The sequence below is a fragment of the Podarcis liolepis genome, assembly GCF_965112155.1.
Source record: "Podarcis liolepis genome assembly, chromosome: 3".
Taxonomy (NCBI): Eukaryota; Metazoa; Chordata; class Lepidosauria; order Squamata; family Lacertidae; genus Podarcis; species Podarcis liolepis.
This window is the reverse complement of record NC_139557.1, coordinates 109,011,331-109,030,816: the sequence shown is the minus strand read 5'-3', so window position 1 is coordinate 109,030,816 and position 19,486 is coordinate 109,011,331. Positions and strand designations below refer to the sequence as shown.

Below are 19,486 nucleotides of genomic sequence, written 5' to 3'. Positions count from 1 at the left end.
GATGCTGTTTCTGCTGAAATGTCCTTATCATCAGCAGAACCAGGATTTTGTATATTACTTTTGAAAGGTAAAGCTGTCAATATAAGGGTGTTGGATTCCATTAGGTAGATATTTTTAAATGTATCTTTAATATTTTATAGTCTTTCAGCCTGTTTCCAATATTTGCTGAACTAGCAAATAGTGGTTGGTCTAAGCTAACTTAGTTTAGGATGTGGAATATTATATTGCGCTTATACAATGTTAAAATCATGGTATATTGGAGTTGCAGGAAGATACTATGATGACAGGTTTTGGGCTTTATTGATGTGGTCAGTTTTTCCTAGTACATGGTAATGTGCACTTGTAGCACTTGAACTAGCTTCTGTTAGTGTTGGGATGCAGTCTTCTACTCCAGTAGATTCCAGACACTTTGCCTCTTGGGAGTTCTCACCTGTTGACTATTATCATATTCTTGGGTGTACATTTTGTTCTGTTAGATTACTGGTTAGGTCTGTGTACAAACTGCTCTTGAGTGTGTGCTCAGAAACACACTCATGCATTTACACATTGTAGAGAAAGATAGCAGCAGTATTAGGCAGTCTTTCGGGGAAGCTTTTATACCACTAGGGATCATCTTGTAGGTAGGGTCTCTGAAAAGTTTCTAAGGAACTCCAAGGTTTCCTGGAACATAATTTGAAAACTACTGTTCTGTTTAGTTGAAATTCTGGGCAAGTTTGTACCTTTATTAAAAAGAGAAAGAAGATGATAAAGTTAGAGCCGCAGTGTTTAGTTTATTGACCAGGTTGATTGATTGAAAGGTTTCCAATTTGTTTTTAAAGGTGCCCTCACGTAGGATGCAGATCTTTTTGAAAAGTTTTGTTTTTAAGAAACAAGTTTTTTGTCTATTTGTGTCTCAGTGAACAAGATGAGGTGTGGGTTTTAAAAGAAAACAGGGTTCTTGACTCTCACTCGTGAATGAATCCAGTACTTCAAATTTGTGGCCAGTTAAGATTAGCTCTTGTGCAATGCTTTGAAAGTAATTATGCAGGTTTCATTTGTGTAGTAGTTCTTTATTTATTTTTACCAGCAGCTTATCAGATGTTTTGAGAATTCAGTCTTTTATAGAAAGTACAATACATTTTTATATATGCTGTAAGCTGCCCAGAGTGGCTGGGGAAACCCAGCCAGATCTGCAGAGTATAATTATAATTATTATTATTAGTCTAGGATTAGAGATTTCCATATGGAAAACAAGTGCATGTAGGCTTAATAGGAAAGAACCATTTTTAGAATTACCTTCGGAAGTAGGCTTGATGTTTCACCATCATATACATTTTGCTAGTTCTGTATATGTTAGACTTTGGCTGCAATACTAAATGTGCTTTGAACACAGTGGAATTTCTATATTATGCAACATTTTTGGCTGTGTTTTATTGAGCCCTGATTGTACCACCTGTGTAAGGTTCTACCTACAAAGATCTTGCAGAGGCTGAAATAGAACATGGTTTGGGAGGGACATTGGTAGAGGCAATGTTAGCAGTTATGGTCAAGACTTGGACGTCAACTTGAATTCACAATTTCTCATACTGCATTTCTCTGCCTGTACACACACGTGTGTACACACACACACACACAATGAGAATGAGAAAATTTGTGTGAGAGACAGACAGTTGCCCCCCTCAATACATCCCTTTGTATGCTTATGAAGAAAGTACCCCCCATCCCCTGATGCAACTCTCTGCCTGAGTCTGCATCCTATGAACTGTTTCCATGGCAAGATGTCAGAGCAGGTCTACAAACATGGCAACCAAGCAGCAACAGAACTCACTGGGAACCACAGAGGGAACAAATGAACAAATAGAATACTAGCCCAGCATCAATATAAAGGTACTGTACTCAGGATGACAGACAGGTTGAGTAGGATTGTGCTGGAAAAGTAGATAATTTGCTGTAATAGGGAAGAACTGATGTGTTCTTTTTCCAGGCATAGGAGGTACCATATTTAAAAATGAATGCATTCTTTCTCCACAGGAGAATATCCCGGGGGGGGGGATCAACAGGTTATAATATTGATATACAGTAGAAGAAACATAAACTGGTCACATACAGCACTTCATTAATAGTACTATAAAAACATAGTATAAAATGAAATGGTAGATGCATTTTGTATTATTAAAGCGTATTTTAATCATGCTGGTATAACAAATGATTTTAGCTCATTCAAATACAATAGTGATATCCTGTTGTAATGTTCTGCCTTCGTAACATACTTCCACTAGTGCAAATGCCCTGCTTGCAACAAACAATCTGCTTCAAATGGTTGGAGGAATCTAGAGCAGATTGGTGATATGGGGTTGTTGTTTTTTTGGGGTTGGGATGGAAAGTCCTTCCCATCCTCTGATGTGATGTTCATTGTCTTCCAATGATCCATCCCTACAGTAATTAACAATGAAGATCTTGGATCTTTATGGTATTCAGAACTAGGTTATCATAAAGGAATGGTGAAAATCACCTCATCAAGCAGCAGATTTTGGTGCTGCAAAGGTCAGCAGATCCAACCTTGGGGCATAATTTAATAGGAAATTATCTTAAGCCCCATTCAAATTGTAGTTGCTCAAGGTAATTTCTTGGTGGCTTGCCTCTCATGTTACTGAGCAGGATGTGGCTGGTGTCATTTGGATTCCCTACTTTAAACACTAAAATATCTTGGACCAGTCATTGATATAGAGTGATTTACTTCCAGTTGAGAAGGTAGGCACACCTACCCTGCTGGTAGAGGACCAATTTATTTATTTTTTTGCACAGTTACAACAAGCCTCAGGTGTGTCTTCCACACTAGGCATGGGAACGTTAGTTTGAATTGGAAGTTATATGCATAAATTACTTTATACATAAGCCCTACTTAATAATGAATGAAGCAGTCTTATTTCTAATCTGTGTCACATTTATAAGTGTTCACCCATAAGTCTGTTGCATCTTGTTTCAGCAGTTGTGTGTGCAGGAAAAATTCTACTTCAATAGGCATTTCTACACTTATTTTCTCTGAAGATATATGCCTTGCGTTGAAAACTGAGTCAGAATATTTGGGAAGTGTGAACGCCAATGTACTACAAAGTTCTGGACTACATAGTAGTCTTCAGAGGTACAGATTAGGTCAATTCATGCTGGAATTCACAAAGATCAAATTCCTTAAAAATCTCTAGCTTATTTGACCTTTCTGTCCATTGTGGGGAAAACTTGGAGGACCATATGAGTATTGTGGTACCTTGGTTTAAGAACAGCTTAGTTTATGAACAACTTGGATTAAGAATGCTGCAAACCCGAAGTAGGTGTTTAGGTTTGTGAACTTTGCCTTGGAATAAGAATATGTTTTGCTTCCTGTTGAGTGTGTTCCATTTGTAAATTGAGTCTGCCACTGCTATGGGAAAGCACGCCTTGGTTTCGGAATGCTTTGGTTTAAGAACGGACTTCCGGAATGGATTAATTTTGTAAACCAAAGTACCACTGTAATGCCTACTCACATAGGGAGTTACATGCATAGACTCCAATTTAAGAAGTTTGTAAGTGCAGTGGGGGAGTGTGCATGAGCCATGGGTGCAATATCACATGTACAGACTTGAATGCTGAAATGATAATGTGAAGCAGCGCATAAATTAAAGAAGCCAGCAACCTTCAGTGCTGTGTATTGTGTCAGAGCAGTGCTGTATGTTTCTTTTCGTAGATTTGGTTGATTTTACATTATCTTTTTAAGCTGTTATAGATGTTACTTGCAGCTGCTAAATATATAGAGATAGAAGAAAGTAGTAATTGAGGCTTATAGCTATATAAATGCAATAATGCAGTTGATATATTTTCAAATTTAAAAATGCATGCTTTTGGTATTGAAAATACTTACTCTTCTGCTGCCTGTGACGCTTTGTTATAGCTCATGATTATAGTGAGTGGAATCATGACTTTGTTGGTCTGAGTAAAGCAGCCAAATTGTACTTAACAAATCAATACTGGGTTATAGGAATGTAACCATGAAACTACTGGTGCTATGCCAAGAGAGGCTTGGGAGGAGTTAGTAAATGTATGGCTTGAGATTTCTTGTATTACTGTTAATTGTTCTTAGCTATGTTGATTCAACATGTATTGCTTCCAAGGCAGCATAACATGAGGAACTGTGAACATGCTGTTATCCAAGCCAAAATGTGGCCTTGGAAACTTTAGTTACTGCAACAGAGACAAGCAAGGTAATCGTAACAATGACAATTCTTGAGATCAATATCCCCTTCACTTAGTCTCCTTTTGCCACTGATTTATTGTAACCAATAGAATTGTAGCATACAGATGAATATTGAGAGAGTGGTGATGACTGGTTGAATTAAATCTGTCATAATTAGTAGCTCAGATGGGGCAAGACTGACTGTGGCCAATATAATCATAGCAATTAGATACTCTAGTCATTAATAGTAGTTGAGTTGCTTGTTCCTTTTGAGTATAGACTGTTGCACAAGTTTCAGCTAATTTCAGCTGTTTAGAAACCTTTGCATGTTTAAGTTTACCAGACTGCATCAATATGGAAACTTGTTTAAAGTGCTTTGATTTTTATCAAGAAATTTAAAACTTAACAGGCTTGTCTTCTAACTGAGCATTTTCAACTCAAAGAATAGGGTTGGCAAAGTATTCTCCCACTCTGTTTACAAGTGGGAAGTGCTTATACCAGAGGAGGGTGAGTTTCTAGGTTTCCTTTTCTACCTGTAACCTCTCACGTTGCCCTAAATGGTGTTCTTGTAGGGAGAGGTTACCCTTCAAGAGCTACTTTCCAGGAGCACAGACTTTCTTGTCAACAGAGACTGGAAAAACTCAGTGCATATTTTGAATCTGTCATTCAGCCACATTAACTTAAGAAGAGCCCTGCTGGATCAGGCCAGTGGCCCATCTAATCCAGCATTCTGTTCTCACAGTAGACAACCAGGTGCCTGTGGGAAGCACATAAAAGAGCCTTTCAACTCCAAAGTTTGGAGAAAGGATGGGGATTGTTTAGCAGTTGCACAGTGAAGGTCCATTGGGCAGCAGCATCCAGGAGTGCATGTTCTCATAGTCTTTCATTCTGTTGTAGACAGAGCAATGTTTTATAGAGCAGCTTTGAACAGTTTTGTTGCCCAAATTTTGTATTGGATATAAATGTGTTAAACGTGAACAGATTTATGCTAAAGTAGAATTCATATTTTAGAGTTGGAAAAGTTTCATTATTTTCAGTATTGACATGTAAATTACTGAATAAATTGGACATCGTGGTTTTTAAAAGTCCGTTTGAAATTCTGGTTTTCCTGTTTCCATCAGGAATAGGACTAGGCTTCCGCAGTCTTGGGCACTGATGGTATTGGGTTGCAGTGTCCCAGTCAGTCCTAGCCAATGGTTCTTGTAATGCAACAGCATATGGGATCCTCTCAGAAAGCCCCCTCAGACTCTGATTTCTATGAAAGCACATTTTTGATGGCAATGTATCTGAACTGTCTTTATTTTGGGGCGAGGGGTCTAATTGGATTGTTTTTGTATATTGATTATATTCTGAACTTGGAAGTCTGTTCTTCATATGCTTTTTAGAAACTTGTAGTTTTTCTGTGGCAGGCAAAAAATGATTGCATCGCAAATGACTTTAGTAATACTCCTGTGATGGTAGGGTTCCGTCTCAGAAGGACTGATTATGGGAGATGTTGCTGGAAACTGTCTTTTCACTGCCTACTGAGGCAAATGTGTGTTTCCCTAAAGCTCAGATTGTAAAAGAAGTAATGATTTTTGCATAGTTCTTTTCCTGGAGAACTGATTCGTCTAGATCTCTAATAATGGGCTTTTGGTTCCATTACGTCCATGGAAATGTACTCTCCAGTTCATGGAAAAACACAAACTTCTATGCAGTTAAGTTTCAGCATTTGTGAATGGGCGTTGATGGATGACTTACGAAGGTATGAGCAACAAAAAACAGAGAAGGTTGTCAATATACTTCCTTAAATAATTCTAGTGTGCTTAGTTATGAAGGAAGATGCTGGAGATTATGCTTAGTTAAAATGTTTTGCAGAATAACAATGCTTGACTTTTCAGAGTTAGGGCTGCTGTGTTCAGTGGGGTATACTGGGGAACCTGCATCCTTCCAGATGTTTTGAACTACTTCTCCCATAATCTTCTACCATTGGCAGTGCTGGCTGGGACTGATGGGGGTTGGAGTCCAACACATCTAGAGGGCACCATGTTGGCTGTGCCTGGGGAATACACAACAGTAAGCATGTTTCAGACTAAAGCCTCAGTGTATTAACCAAAGAGAGAGATGCCTTCTGCATAGCATATCTTTTTGGTCTCAAATGTTTATCTAGTTAATATATTTGTATCTCTGAACATGCAGTTGGAATTGTGGCAGTGCCTGGCTGCAGGGATTGATAGGTTGTACAGGATTAACAAAATTAACATGGTATGCACAGCAGGTTAAAAACAATGCTTAAAATAACATTATTTAAATCAGAACCCATGAAACCAGCTCAATTGAAAGAAAATTAAGCAATCTCTTCTTACTTCAAATCTCTTATAAACCTGTTAGAACCTTTAGTTGATTTATTTTGAAAGTGTCCCTTTTCTGAAGTAAAAATATAGCTTATGTGCACCATCTTACATTTAGCAACTCTGGAAGTACTTGCAGTACTGTTTTGTAACCATGGGCATTACTTTGCTGGGCACAACATTTTTAGACTTGAAGTTGTGGTTTGCTAACTTGAACAAATGTTGCAAAATGGATGAGCGAGTCCATGGCTGATGACAGTAGTATATTATCCATTTTGGTGTTTGGGCATTCATCAGAAACATGAGAAGGAATGATACTACTCAGAGTTCAAAATTAGCAGGGCGCCAGGCACATTTTTCGCCTTAAGATTCTTCATTCATCAGCGCCTCAAAAAGCCTGGGTGCCATTTTTGTGCCTGGTTGACACTCAAGGATTCCTGAAATGTATGTGCTTTGATGCCTCGAAGTATATGTTAAGGATAGACAATATGTTAAGGAGTTTAACAATAAAGTGTTTTGAAAACTGAAGTATAGTACCAGCATTTTTATTGTAAACAAACACCTAATTAAACATATTATCAATTTCTACTAAAAATGTGATATTAACAATGTGTCACATGAGTGAATTGTGTATTAATTAATGCTTATCAAAATAATAAATAAAAAGTATTGCCGACCCCTCACCTCCCGTGGTGACTAGACATTCTGTTTTGGCGCCCACAACCCAGGTCCCAGAAGCCATTTGGCTCCTGGCTTTTCTATCCCAGTTTCTAACACTAGTACAGTACTACTTAGGATTTGCTGTTTGGTGTCACTTTTCTGTGTTTTTTGTGTTGCTGAGAAATGGCCACTTAACTGCAAGTTTTAAATTTCCATATTAGACTGCAGTCTTATGGTATCTGAAGAAGTGTGCATGCACACGAAAGCTCATACCAAGAACTAACTTAGTTGGTCTTTAAGGTGCTACTGGAAGGAATTTTTTTATTTTATTTTATGCAGTCTTATGCTTGCTTATATGGGAGTAAGCTTCATAGAACTCAGTGTATGCGCAGAAAGCATTGCATTACAAATCTGTGAAGCAGGGGAGTATATGGCAGTAGTGAGCCAACCTTTCTAATCAATGCATTTAACTCCACCTTTACAGTTACCATCTTAAGGTGGCATAGCAAAAGAGTGAGTAGCAGTGTGACCAGTCTTTACTCAGAGTGAAGAATTTCCTTTCAATCTTGAACTGCAATTTAGTACTTGCTGATTATTATTATTTTGGATTTTTGTTCTGTTTTGTGTGGAACTTCATCTTTATAATCGAGCTGGGCGATGTATCAATACATTGTCCAAAACTGGTTTGATGTCAGCATCATGGTAACTGTTTCATAATCGACGTGGCAATATATCGCGAATCACAATGTGTGTGTGCACTACGTAAAAAATCGCCTGGTGCCTAAGATGAAAGTAGGTAGTTTCTAGGTAGAATTGGGATAATAACAGATGGAGACATCTGAAGGCAGCCCTGTTCAGGAAAGCTTTTAATGTTTTTAGTCCTCTGTTGGGAGCTGCCCAGAGTGGTTAGGGAAACCCAGCGAGATGGGCGGGTAAAAATAAATAAATAATTAAATGATAATAATAATTATTAGGAAGGTGGCATATATTCACTGTCTAAATTAGAATCTCTAGATGAGAAGTTTTCAACCTTTTTGAGTCCACAGCTCCCTTGACCAACTACGTTCTTTCTGTGGCTCCCATGTGGGGAAACACACTCCAAGCCTCAGAAGCCCGGTTATGTCACCCGTTGCCTGCAGAGCCAGCAGCCTCTCACCCGTTTTCAAATGCCCTCCCTTGTGGAGTGTTCCTTCAGCGGCTTCTCCTCTCCTGTCTTCTTGGGAGCCCTCAGGGCAGCCGCAGCCGCCACCTCAATCTCTGAGCCACCCCCCTGCCCCAAAGAGAGGTGTCTGCTCACACTGCCCCCCAGGGGCCTGGGAAGAGGATGCCCCGATTCTTATCGGCCCAGCAGAGACTGGTCAAAGGTGAACATGAAGCCAGTCTCTTACTCACCCGCGGCACCTCTATCATTCAAGGCACCCCAGGGTGCCACGGCACACTGGTTGATAATCACTGCTCTAGATAATTCTTCAACAAGCAGTTTCTAATGTATATGAAGTTCCATGTTTTTCTCCATATTTAGTTAAATGTTTATTGTAGAACTTAATGCACAGCATTTAGCAAAAAATGAATATATCTGTTAGATTGTCCTGTAGGAAAGACCACATAATATTGCCTTTTGTAGCCTTCGGTGAAAAGATTGGTCAGAGCTATTTCTGATTATTCTTGATTTTTATAAGATAGAGCTAAAATTGAAGAAACCATAACTAGTACCTAAGGGATTTTTATTTTATTTTGGGGGAAAGGGCTAGTTTGGTAGCTTAGTAGGAGTTTGGGATAGAGAACGATATTCAGGCTATTTGCTTCCTTAAATCCAAGCAAAGCAATGCAATACAGTATTGACAGTTCAAGCAATGCATTTGCATGAGAGAGGCTACAAAGCTACACAGTTCCTACAATTTTGAAATGTTCAGCCATGTGAAGTTCTTTTTGTGGAGTTCAGTGTACTGGTCTTGTGTGCTCAGTCCTTTTGCCCCATTTATCACAGTAATTGCTACCTCTCTATGTTCCATTGTGAACTCAAAAGATAAATTAGGAGCATCCTGTTGAGTCAACAGTGTTGACAATACCATACCCTAAGTACTTATAATTCTGTAGAGAGGTGTCTTCTGTGGCTGCTTTGTAGTTAACAGAGTTTTTGATGGTCACCAAAGGCTGAACCTAAGCATTTTTCAGAATTTCTCTAAGAATATTTTTATTTGAATTATTTTCAGTAGATGAGGTTAAAGCAATAGGAGAGGAGAGCAAATAAACAATATTAGAACCTTTGGAGTTCCAGCCAATATTTGTTCATAATAGAAATCATACTCATAACAGTAATACTGAAGTTTCCTGGACAGAAAACTTCACTGATCATAATCTGGAATGTTTCAAGTTGACAGTTATCTTACTGCAAATTATCCAATAGCTTAACCTTTGACTGAACATTTCCCCCCACTTTTGCCTCAGCAGACTTATTCAGCAAAGTGAACCACATTGCACTTGATCCACATTGTATATAATGTAGAAGCCTGAAGGGGTTAAAACTACCCAGTAGTTCCTTAAGCTGTTTTTAAATAAGCCTTCTTAAAGTCCAGAGAGCATGTCCATCTACACTCCGCTTTCCCTTGCCTCTGTATAGTGAAACTGAAGAGAACATGATCTTTTCTTCCCAATTTTTCTGTACTTTCACTTTCTTGATCAGTTCCTCCCTGTTGGTGAGAACCAGATCCAATTGAGATTGACCCTCTTTTTGCTTCTTCCACCTTCTTGGCAGAGTTTGAGTTCCAATTGATATTGGAAAAGTTAGTCTCCCATGACTACTATATCTCTCCTTTTTGAATGTTTGGTAATCTGCCATAGAAATGTGTTATCCAAGTCCTCAATCTGTATTGGAGGTCTATAGCAAACACCCACAAGGTCACTGTTGTGTCCCTCTCCTACAATTTTTACCCATAAACTCTGAATCTGCCTTCCATGCTCCTAGTCGTGGATCTCTTCACAAGTGTACACATCTTTTATACAGTGCTGTGCCTCCTCCCGTCGTGTTTGATCTATTCCTTTTGAATAGATTGTGCCCCTCAATTTCTACATTCCAATCATGAGTCTCATCTCACCAGGTTTCAGTAATGCCTGTCAGATCATATCTCCCATAATGTATTAAGAGCTCAATTTCTTCTTGCTTGTTTCTCATGCTCTGTGCATTTGTGTAGGTACAACTGAAACCACAAGTCACTCCTCCACACACAGCTGCCTCTGTCCCCCTCCATAGGGAATCACCTTCCGCGGTCACCACATGTCTCTTCTCTGGGGAGAGGCAACAATTGTTCTGTACACTGAACACTGCCACCTTAGTGTGTTGTGAGTTCTGGTCTGAATCTGACCTTTGTAAGTAAACCATTTTAAACTTTTCAAACGTGGTCTTTTTATCCTTTTATCAGAAATGCGGTCTTCTTCTATGCTAAGGGAACAAGCGAGTTTTGGAACTCACAATGGCATATTTTAAAGGTCTAACAGCCTATATTTCCATGCTTTACTTTGCTGCACGTTTTGTTATTTTAAATCTGCTAGGTTCCTCTCACCAAAAAGTGCTTGCCCCAAACTTGGATCTTGGCTTTCAGGAATTCTTCTTTTATATACCTATTTTTTTCCTTGCCACCGACAAAATAAACCCTTCTTTTCATAGTGATCTTCAGTGGGTTTAAGGGAATTGTTGTCTATGAATTATCCAACAATTTATCTTGTTCTTCCCAGTGGTGCTGCTGTTTCTGGCTAGTGGTTCACAAGTCTGGAATGGGGCAGGTAGGATTCTGCCTCTTTTGGCTTGGTATTTACTTTGAAGAGGGTGTCTGTTACCAAGTTGGAACTAGTATTAGTGATAATGGGACTTGTAAACTCTGTTCCTAAATAGACAAATGGGCTGTATTGAAATTTAGTGTTATATCCTCCTTTTGGTACTTCAGTTTTTTGAAATCTGTTGCTGAAATTAGGAGGGTTGTGTGAGGTTAGAACTGTGAGGAAGCACCATCTGAAATAAGAACTGGTAAATATCCCTAAAGGCGACTTGTAAAAAATGTACTGGGCAAGGTAGTTGCACCAGTTAACATTCCTTCATGTGCTGCTTTGAGGTTTACTTCTCTACTTTTTCTTCTTAATACAAGGATTGAGATGCATCTTATATGGGATAAGATGAAAAACAGATAAGTTTGACAGATATGATTAAACAGTTTATCATTTAATTCAGACATCATGCTGCTTGAATGCAAAATCCTTTGTAAAACCTGTAAACAATCGGTTACCAATTAGGGGTCCGGGGACCCCTGGGGGTCCATGGAACACACCCAGGGGGTCCGTGGCACCATCCCCTGCCAGAGACTCACTTATCTTGTTAATTGCACAGTGAAAGCCACAAAGATGAACCTCTGCTTGCGACCAAGGCCTGCTTGCTGGCAGGGGCAAAACTTGTGAAAGAGTTGCTGGATTGCAAGTGAACTGGGATTGGGCAAAAACCTCTGACACAGTTTCTTAGGGCTCTTATGATTAGAGGGGGCACATGAGCAGGAGAAACATCGGGGCTCCCTATAGCTGGGGTGGCAGGCAAGAGCACTTTAGCAGAGCCTCCACCCCACCACTGGCTTAGCGGGGGCTCCATAAAACTGGTTGGCTGAGGCAAAGGCAGCCATGTGCTCCTCAGCCAAGGAGTTTAAAGACGCGGAGGGAATAACAAGCTGTATCAGCGCCTCACCAATACAGCTTGTTTCTCCCTCTGCTGGTATGAGGGCAGAGTGGGATGGCGGATTCACTCAGCGCTATATCGCTGGCGAAACTGCTGCTGCTCCTGAGTCCCTCTGCCAGGGTGGATTTGATTAAATCAAATCGATTTAATTCACGATTTAAATCACTAGTCAGTAAGACTTGATTTAAATCATTTTTTAACAGAAAGACTCATTCTTGTTGGTATAAACTTAATATTGACAACCAGAGGAAGGTTTCATTTTTGAAATAATAAATGTTCAGACTGGTTTTTACAGTTATATCAAAAATTACTGATTTGGTTGTACTATTAGACCGATAATTATGAAATTATTGTGAGGTTTAATAAGTTAACTGTTCATATTTGGACAGCTTTTCTGCTGTACTTTATTGGAAAGAGAAAAATAATTATTTCCTTAATAACAATTTAAACAATTTATTTAACTAAAACAATAACATAGCATATGTATCCATGTTTGTTTGTTTGTTTTTAAATATAATCTATTAGTTTTCTATACTTCATACTTCAAATACATATATTGTTATATTACACTGTATATAGTTTGCTCCTGCGAGCTGAATTCCCTCTGTGTCTCCATGTTTGTTAGGGACGCGGGTGGCGCTGTGGGTTAAAGCACAGAGCCTAGGACTTGCTGATCAGAAGGTCAGCGGTTCGAATCCCCGCAACGGGGTGAGCTCCCGTTGTTTGGTCCGTGCTCCTGCCAACCTAGCAGTTCGAAAGCACGTCAAAGTGCAAGTAGATACAGTAAATAGGTACCGCTCCGGCGGGAAGGTAAATGGCATTTCCGTGTGCTGCTCTGGTTCGCCAGAAGCGGCTTAGTCATGCTGGCCACTTGACCTGGAAGCTATACGCCGGCTCCCTCGGCCAATAAAGTGAGATGAGCGCCGCAACCCAAGAGTCAGTCACGACTGGACCTAATGGTCAGGGGTCCCTTTACCTTTATCCATGTTTGTTAACTGATGTGGTGAAACAATTTTAAAAAAACTTAGACTTGAGTTTTAGCACACATGGAAAACTTAAAACAAATAATTATTTCCTGATGAATAGCCTTTGGACTATAATGTAACTTAAACAGAAAACTATCCTTAGAAAGATTTTTTCTTCAAAAGCATTTTATTTTAAAAATCCAATTTAAATTTTAAAAAATCTGATTATATTTATAAAAATCATTGATTTTTATCCACCCTGTCCTCTCCTACCAGGCCAGCTGTAGAGAGACAAGGGTCGCCCAGGCCTTTTTAGTGCAAAAGGCAGCCTGTGTTGTCCCCCCGCCCCCTTGTTTTCTGTGGGAAGCTATGTGGATACATTTTGGGGTGGGAGGAAACAGATGTAAGGCAGAATCCTAACAAATTCAGAAGTTGGTTCCTATTGGACAATCTGCAAAAATAAAAACCTCACTGTATTTGAGGTTTGTATTTAACTAATCTCTTTAAGCCAAAGATGAAACTTGGGCACAGGAGGACTAAATAATAATCATCATCTACTACTACTACTACTACTACTACTACTACTACTATTATCAACATTACAAAATCCCAGCTGTTTTCTATTCAGTCTTCACCAATACAAGCCCTGACCAAGCCTTCACCTTTGTCTTGAAGGTGCAAGATCCCTCAGCAGAACCATATGCTGTAAAGCTTTGCTAAGATGTACCATAACAGATAACAAGTAAGGAATAGCATGTTTGAATACTCTCTCATATAAAAAGCCTTCTGCGTATAGAACACTAGCAAGTTAGGGGCACAATTTCTTTTTTTTAAAATTCAGTTGTAGTGGGGCAATGGAGACAAGTTTTTCCTACTGTCTGGAGAGAGGAACTTTGTGATAATATCACAAATTTTATGGTTTCTTTTTTAGTACAGTATACCTAAAATCCTTTGCTTATTAGGGGCCACCCCACGTTTTCTTCAAAGAATTGCTTTGCACAGGTAACTACCATAGAGTTATCAAAATTTTCAAAAGCTGGGGGTCTGTGACTTGGCTTTTGAAAAATAGGGGGTCCTCAGTAATTAGCTAATTGAGAACCACTGCTGTAAACCAAGTTGCCCAGCTTCCAGTTCTTGAGGTCAGACCTGGCCACAGTTTGGTTTGAAAGCTTTAGTGAACAACACAGTGGCAATCTTGATAAGTGAGTCAGACACCTGGAATCATATTACTGCAATTGTATGGCATTTTCAGTGGCTCCAGAGTCAATGTGCTACTGTTGACTTATAAAACGCTGCACAATTCAGGAGCTTTTCTCCCAGTATTGTCCTGTCAGGTTGTTACAGGTGTTAAGATCTGAAGGAGAGGTCATTCTGTGTCCTACATTAAGGGCTAGCGCATTATGTGATGACTTGAGAACTGGCTTTCTCAGTGGTGGGCCCTGAATGTGGAGTATCTTCCTCTCAGAGGTTTGGCTGGCATCTACAGTGTTAACCTTTGAGGGTAAAACATGGGTAGCTGAGGTGGTTAAAGCATGGGGCTGATAACACCAAGATTGCAGGTATGATTCCTGTATTGGACAGCTGCATATTCCTGCATTTCAGGGGGCATGGACTAGATGATCCTTATGTCCCCTTCCAACTTTGATTCTGTGAATTTTATTTTCCTGGTATCCTATTGAGATTGTATGATGTACGATAAACAGTATTTGTTGTTCTGAAGCATTTAAATTAATTAACTGATCTGCTCCTTTTGCTTATTACGATGAGGTTTGATCTAGTATTAGATTTACATTATGCATTTGTTACCTGATCTGGGGTAAAGAATGACAGAGGCTGGAATAAGAAATTCTTATATGCAACGTATACAAATATAGTGTGTGTATAGTATACATGCATGCACATGCACAACACACACACACATGCGTATACTGTAGAAGCATCCTAAGTGATTTTCCATCCAGGCTGGACCAGACCTAGGTGGAATCTACACACATATAAATATATATATACATTGAATTTGCCATAGTTCACCATCGCCATCTAGTGTCACATTTGTATTGCACTTTACATACACTTAAAACGTTTTATTTGCAGCTGTATAGCAGAGTTCTCAGTTTGCCTTAAATTAAGTGCTTTCAGAACATTCCTTACATTCCACTAAAAAGTGCCTAGGATGGCTTATAAAAACATAAAAATTATTGAAGTGCAATTGTTTTTAAAATTAATTTGCAACTAAAAACTTTGTAGATAATCCAGTGTCTTCTTACTGCATCCTTCTCTTACATGTGCTGCTTTAGTCATGGATTTCCCTGTTACTATGCCTCCCCCCCCCACCTCCACAGTTGGGTGTTTGCATTGCTATACATGGGACATTGAATGAATCATGTCACCTGACTCCTGTGAAAAAGGTTTGATCTAGTATTAATCCAGTGAGTGTGGTCTGGCTTTGTCCATGGAGGATATTGGAATGTGCTAACAGATCCCTTCAAAGCATGTTTTTGTTCATTCTTCTACTGCTTTAGAGGAGGCTCCTGCAGTCTCTCTTAGAATTAAAAGTTAGGGCCAAATAAGGTGTGCATTTGTGTGGTGTCAAAACATGTGTTTGATGGTTCAGCTATAAAGTAGGTGTGCAAAGATTGATTTATAATCCTAAAAGTGTCCACCCCCTCTTATTGCTGAACCAGTGAGCGTGTTGTTTTTAATAAACACTTTTGTGTCTGGTTTGGCCCTTAAAGACAAGTTGGTCCACTTAGCATGTACAGTAATGCTAAAGTACCACGGTTTAGTGCTAAATACATGAACTGGAATGATCCTGAGTGAAGCGTTGCACTCAGATGGTCACCACTGGTTCATTCTCTTTTCAGCATGGCTAGGAAAAGTATTTTACTAGGGTTAAGATTCACTTTTACAGAATCGTGGCTTATGAATGCAGAGACCTTGGTTTTTAAGAGTCTCTGGACAGTTTCAAAACAAGCTGCTTAAAACTAGGTTTGTTAAACTAACCAGAGTTTGTTTTAACAAATTTACTAAAGGTTTTTAAAAACGTGATCTCTGGTTCATTCATTACAAGCCATTATTCTGTACAAAGGAAACTTAGGTTTAGAGGAAGTCCCCCTAGATCAGTGTTTCCCAACCTTTTTTGGGCAAAGGCACACCTGTTTCATGAAAAAAATCTCGAGGCACACCACCATTACAGCCCCGTGACGTCAGCGCGCAGCGTCACGCCGGGAGGGACGCACGAAAGTGTAAGTTTCAATTTTTTCCCCTCCCCCTTGCCTTCCTTCTGTGCCAACCGCCAAAAAGCCAAGAAAAAAGCCAAGACTTTAGGGCAGCAGGTCGACACGGAAGAAGCTCCTACCTAAGGACAGGTGCGACGGCCGTGTCCTCTTCTGCCACACTTGGCAGCCCTGCCTCACGGTCGTGACTCCCACCCTGATTTCTCCCCGCAGGTCGAGCGGCACAGGCAGCCCAATGTGTCCAGCCCAGACACAAGCCCCGCTTCCCCACTCTAGATCCTGAATGCGACCAAGTGCTCTGGACTCCCGAGCAGGGTGGGAAAGAGGACTCGCATCTGGTAGCCTCCAGGCTCCTCGCCTGCTCAAGGGATGGCATTGCAGGCAAGCTGCCGGCCGTCGCCATCGCCGCCCCCTCATGCGAGTGGACCTGCCCGGAGTGGTGGGCCGGGGGAGGCTCGCTCTCTGTGGGGATGTGGCCCGCACGCGCGGCCCCGCTTCCTCCTGCCCAGGGCGGAGCTCCTTACCCGTGATCTCGGTCTCGCACATGCGGATCCCACTTATTCTGAAGCTCGCGCCACTAGCCGGGGCTCTCACACCGTGCCAGGGCGAGGCAGCGCGGCCCACTGACGTCATCGCGGCTCGCCGCCGCCCTCGACTTCCCTGTTCCCTCCCCTCCCTCGGGTCGCTGTGGTTACCGAGGACTGCAAGCTGCTCGGGCGAGCGTGGGGCATTAAGTGGGAGAAGGAAAATTAAAATTAAAACTCGCCTGAAGGCCGCCTCTCCGGATATGAAGCTATCTTTCGAATTTTTTAATTTTTCCCGCGGCACACCAGGCAACATCTCGCGGCACACTAGTGTGCCGCGGAACAGTGGTTGGGAAACACTGCCCTAGATGAGGGGAGGGTCAACTTCAATCATCTCATTCCAGCTCATGCGTGTACTTTTACACATGATATTTTAATGTTCTGTACAAACACAGTTTGTGGTTTAAATCTTACTCTGGTGTTGATTCAGTATGACCTACATGCTGCTGTGCCATAAAGCCTTTAACTTACCTACCTACAGCTTTTGGGCTTGCCCATGTACTGTATAGGAATTAGCATACAGACCGAACTGTATGTGGAATGTAGATGGAGACTTGGTTTTCAGCTATTCTGCTTGAGGACTGGAGAAGGAACACTTGCTGTCTGAGCAGAGTTAGGCATTTTTACTGGTGTGGTGCTGGGGAGAGGAGCCTGGTCGGCCAATTAGAGAAATAAGAGCAGAGTGTTAAATATGTTCCCATGTAAAAGTATAATTTTAAATAAAGAGCATGGTGGTATTAGTGGAAACTTAATCAGATACATGTCTAGACTAATACCTGAAATGAGATGAGAGAACCTTGTAGATACACCAAAATAAAATTTATTCAACCCAACCTTCATGTGCAGTACAGTGGTACCTCGGGTTACAGATGCTTCAGGTTACAGACGCTTCAGGTTAGAGACTCCGCTAACCCAGAAATAGTACCTCAGGTTAAGAACTTTGCTGCAGGATGAGAACAGAAATTGCGTGGGATGAAACTGTCAAATCAGCTATGATAAAATGGGCACAGGACATTGGGCATAATATTATGTTTGCTGACTGGGAAAAGTTATGGACCACCGGTGTGAAGTTCACGGCATGCAATGCCTTGAAAGAAAATGTTATGAAAATGATATATAGGTGGTACATGACCCCAGTCAAGCTGGCAAAAATATATCACTTGCCTGATAACAAATGTTGGAAATGTAAGGAAACTGAAGGAACATTCTTTCACCTTTGGTGGACGTGCCCAAGGGTTAAGGCTTTCTGGGAAATGATCTATAATGAGTTAAAAAAGGTATTTAAGTATACCTTCCTTAAGAAACCAGAGGCCTTCCTTCTGGGCATTGTCGGCCAAGGAGTGCTAAAGAAAGATAAAACCTTTTTTATGTACGCAACAACAGCAGCAAGAATACTCATCGCAAGTACTGGAAGACCCAAGATTTACCCACACTGGAAGAATGGCAGACGCAACTGATAGATTATATGGAGTTGGCTGATATGACTGGCAGAACTCGGGACCTGGGAGAAGAGATGGTGGAAGAGGACTGGAAAAAATTTAAAGACTATTTACAAAAACACTACAAACTGTATGAATGTTAGGAGAATGCACGATTGAAAGAAACACGGCAGCAGTAAATTTATTGTAAGACATATGAGAATATGTGACGTTTAAGGAAATGATGAAATTTGAAGTAATATTATGTTCAAGCCAAGCAGTTTAATTTATGATAAAACCATTTAAAAGTTGGAACAGAATATTTGAGATTTATAAAATAAGAATGGAAGTAAGGTAACAAATTGCTGCATATAACTATATGATTGAGAACGCAGGTGTCAGGGGTTCAGGAGCAGAGGCGAGGGCAAGGGAGGAAACAGAGAGCGAGGGGGAGGTGTCCGAAGAAAAGATGAGTGATGACGACGACCCGAGATCTCCGAGTCTTTCCAGTGAATCAGAAGATTCACAGAAAGGAGCGCCAGTGGCCAGAGCAAGGGGGGAGCCTAGGGGGACACCCCAGGAAGAAGGGTCCAGAGGGGGTTCAGAGGGCAGCAGTTGGAAATCGGGGCCAGCATCCCCAACAGAGCGTAGTGGAGAGGAAGGGCGCCAGGTATCGAGCTCTGGCAGCTCGCAGCAGGGGGGAGGGCATGAGTCAGGAGTGGCCACACCTCCATCGGGGAGCGAAGAAACGGTCAAGCGGAAAGTGGAAGGTTGAGCGCGCGCGCCAAGTTCAAATGCACAGGAAGGCGGCGCAGTAAGCAGCCCGGAAAGGGAGCCAGGTCCTAAAGCCCGACGCAAGGAGACAGAAGGGTCCGGGGGGTCAGCGTCAGAAGAGTCCAGGAAGGAAGAGACCACGGGGGGCAGAGGGACCCAGAGAAGAACGGTCAGGCGGAAAAGGTGGAGTAAGGCTAGGGTATTAAGTTGGTGTACAGGGGGCGGGGACTCAGACGGAGCTTCGCCGGTCTAGCTTATAAGACGTAGAGCTGCACGCGGCAGCTTGGAAATGGAAACTGTAACTCAATAAAGACTTTTATAAAGTGAACGCTGGCTAGTGTGATCCTCTGTGAGCTAGGATCTGGGAGCAGCTCTGACAGCAGGGAAGGGTGATGTGAGGAAGTCTAAAGATTATGAAAATATGATTTATGAATATCTTTATTTTATTTGTATTTTCTTTTCTCATTCTTTCTTTATTTTATAATCTTACTTTGATCTTTCTTGTTTGTTATATGGTGATGGTACTTTATATGTTTGGTGGTTTGTTTGTTGTTTAAAAATTGCAATAAATATCTTAAAAAAAGAAAGAGAGAACAGAAATTGCGTGGCGGCGGCAGCG

The 19,486-nt window shown here is 40.9% G+C and overlaps 1 protein-coding gene across 5 annotated transcripts in view; it reads left to right on the top strand.

The window, feature by feature from the left end:
* The window catches only part of FBXO11 (F-box protein 11), a 69,482-nt gene that overhangs the window by 7,544 nt on the left and 42,452 nt on the right, over nucleotides 1–19,486 (top strand). The gene's annotated exons all lie outside the window — the stretch shown is intronic.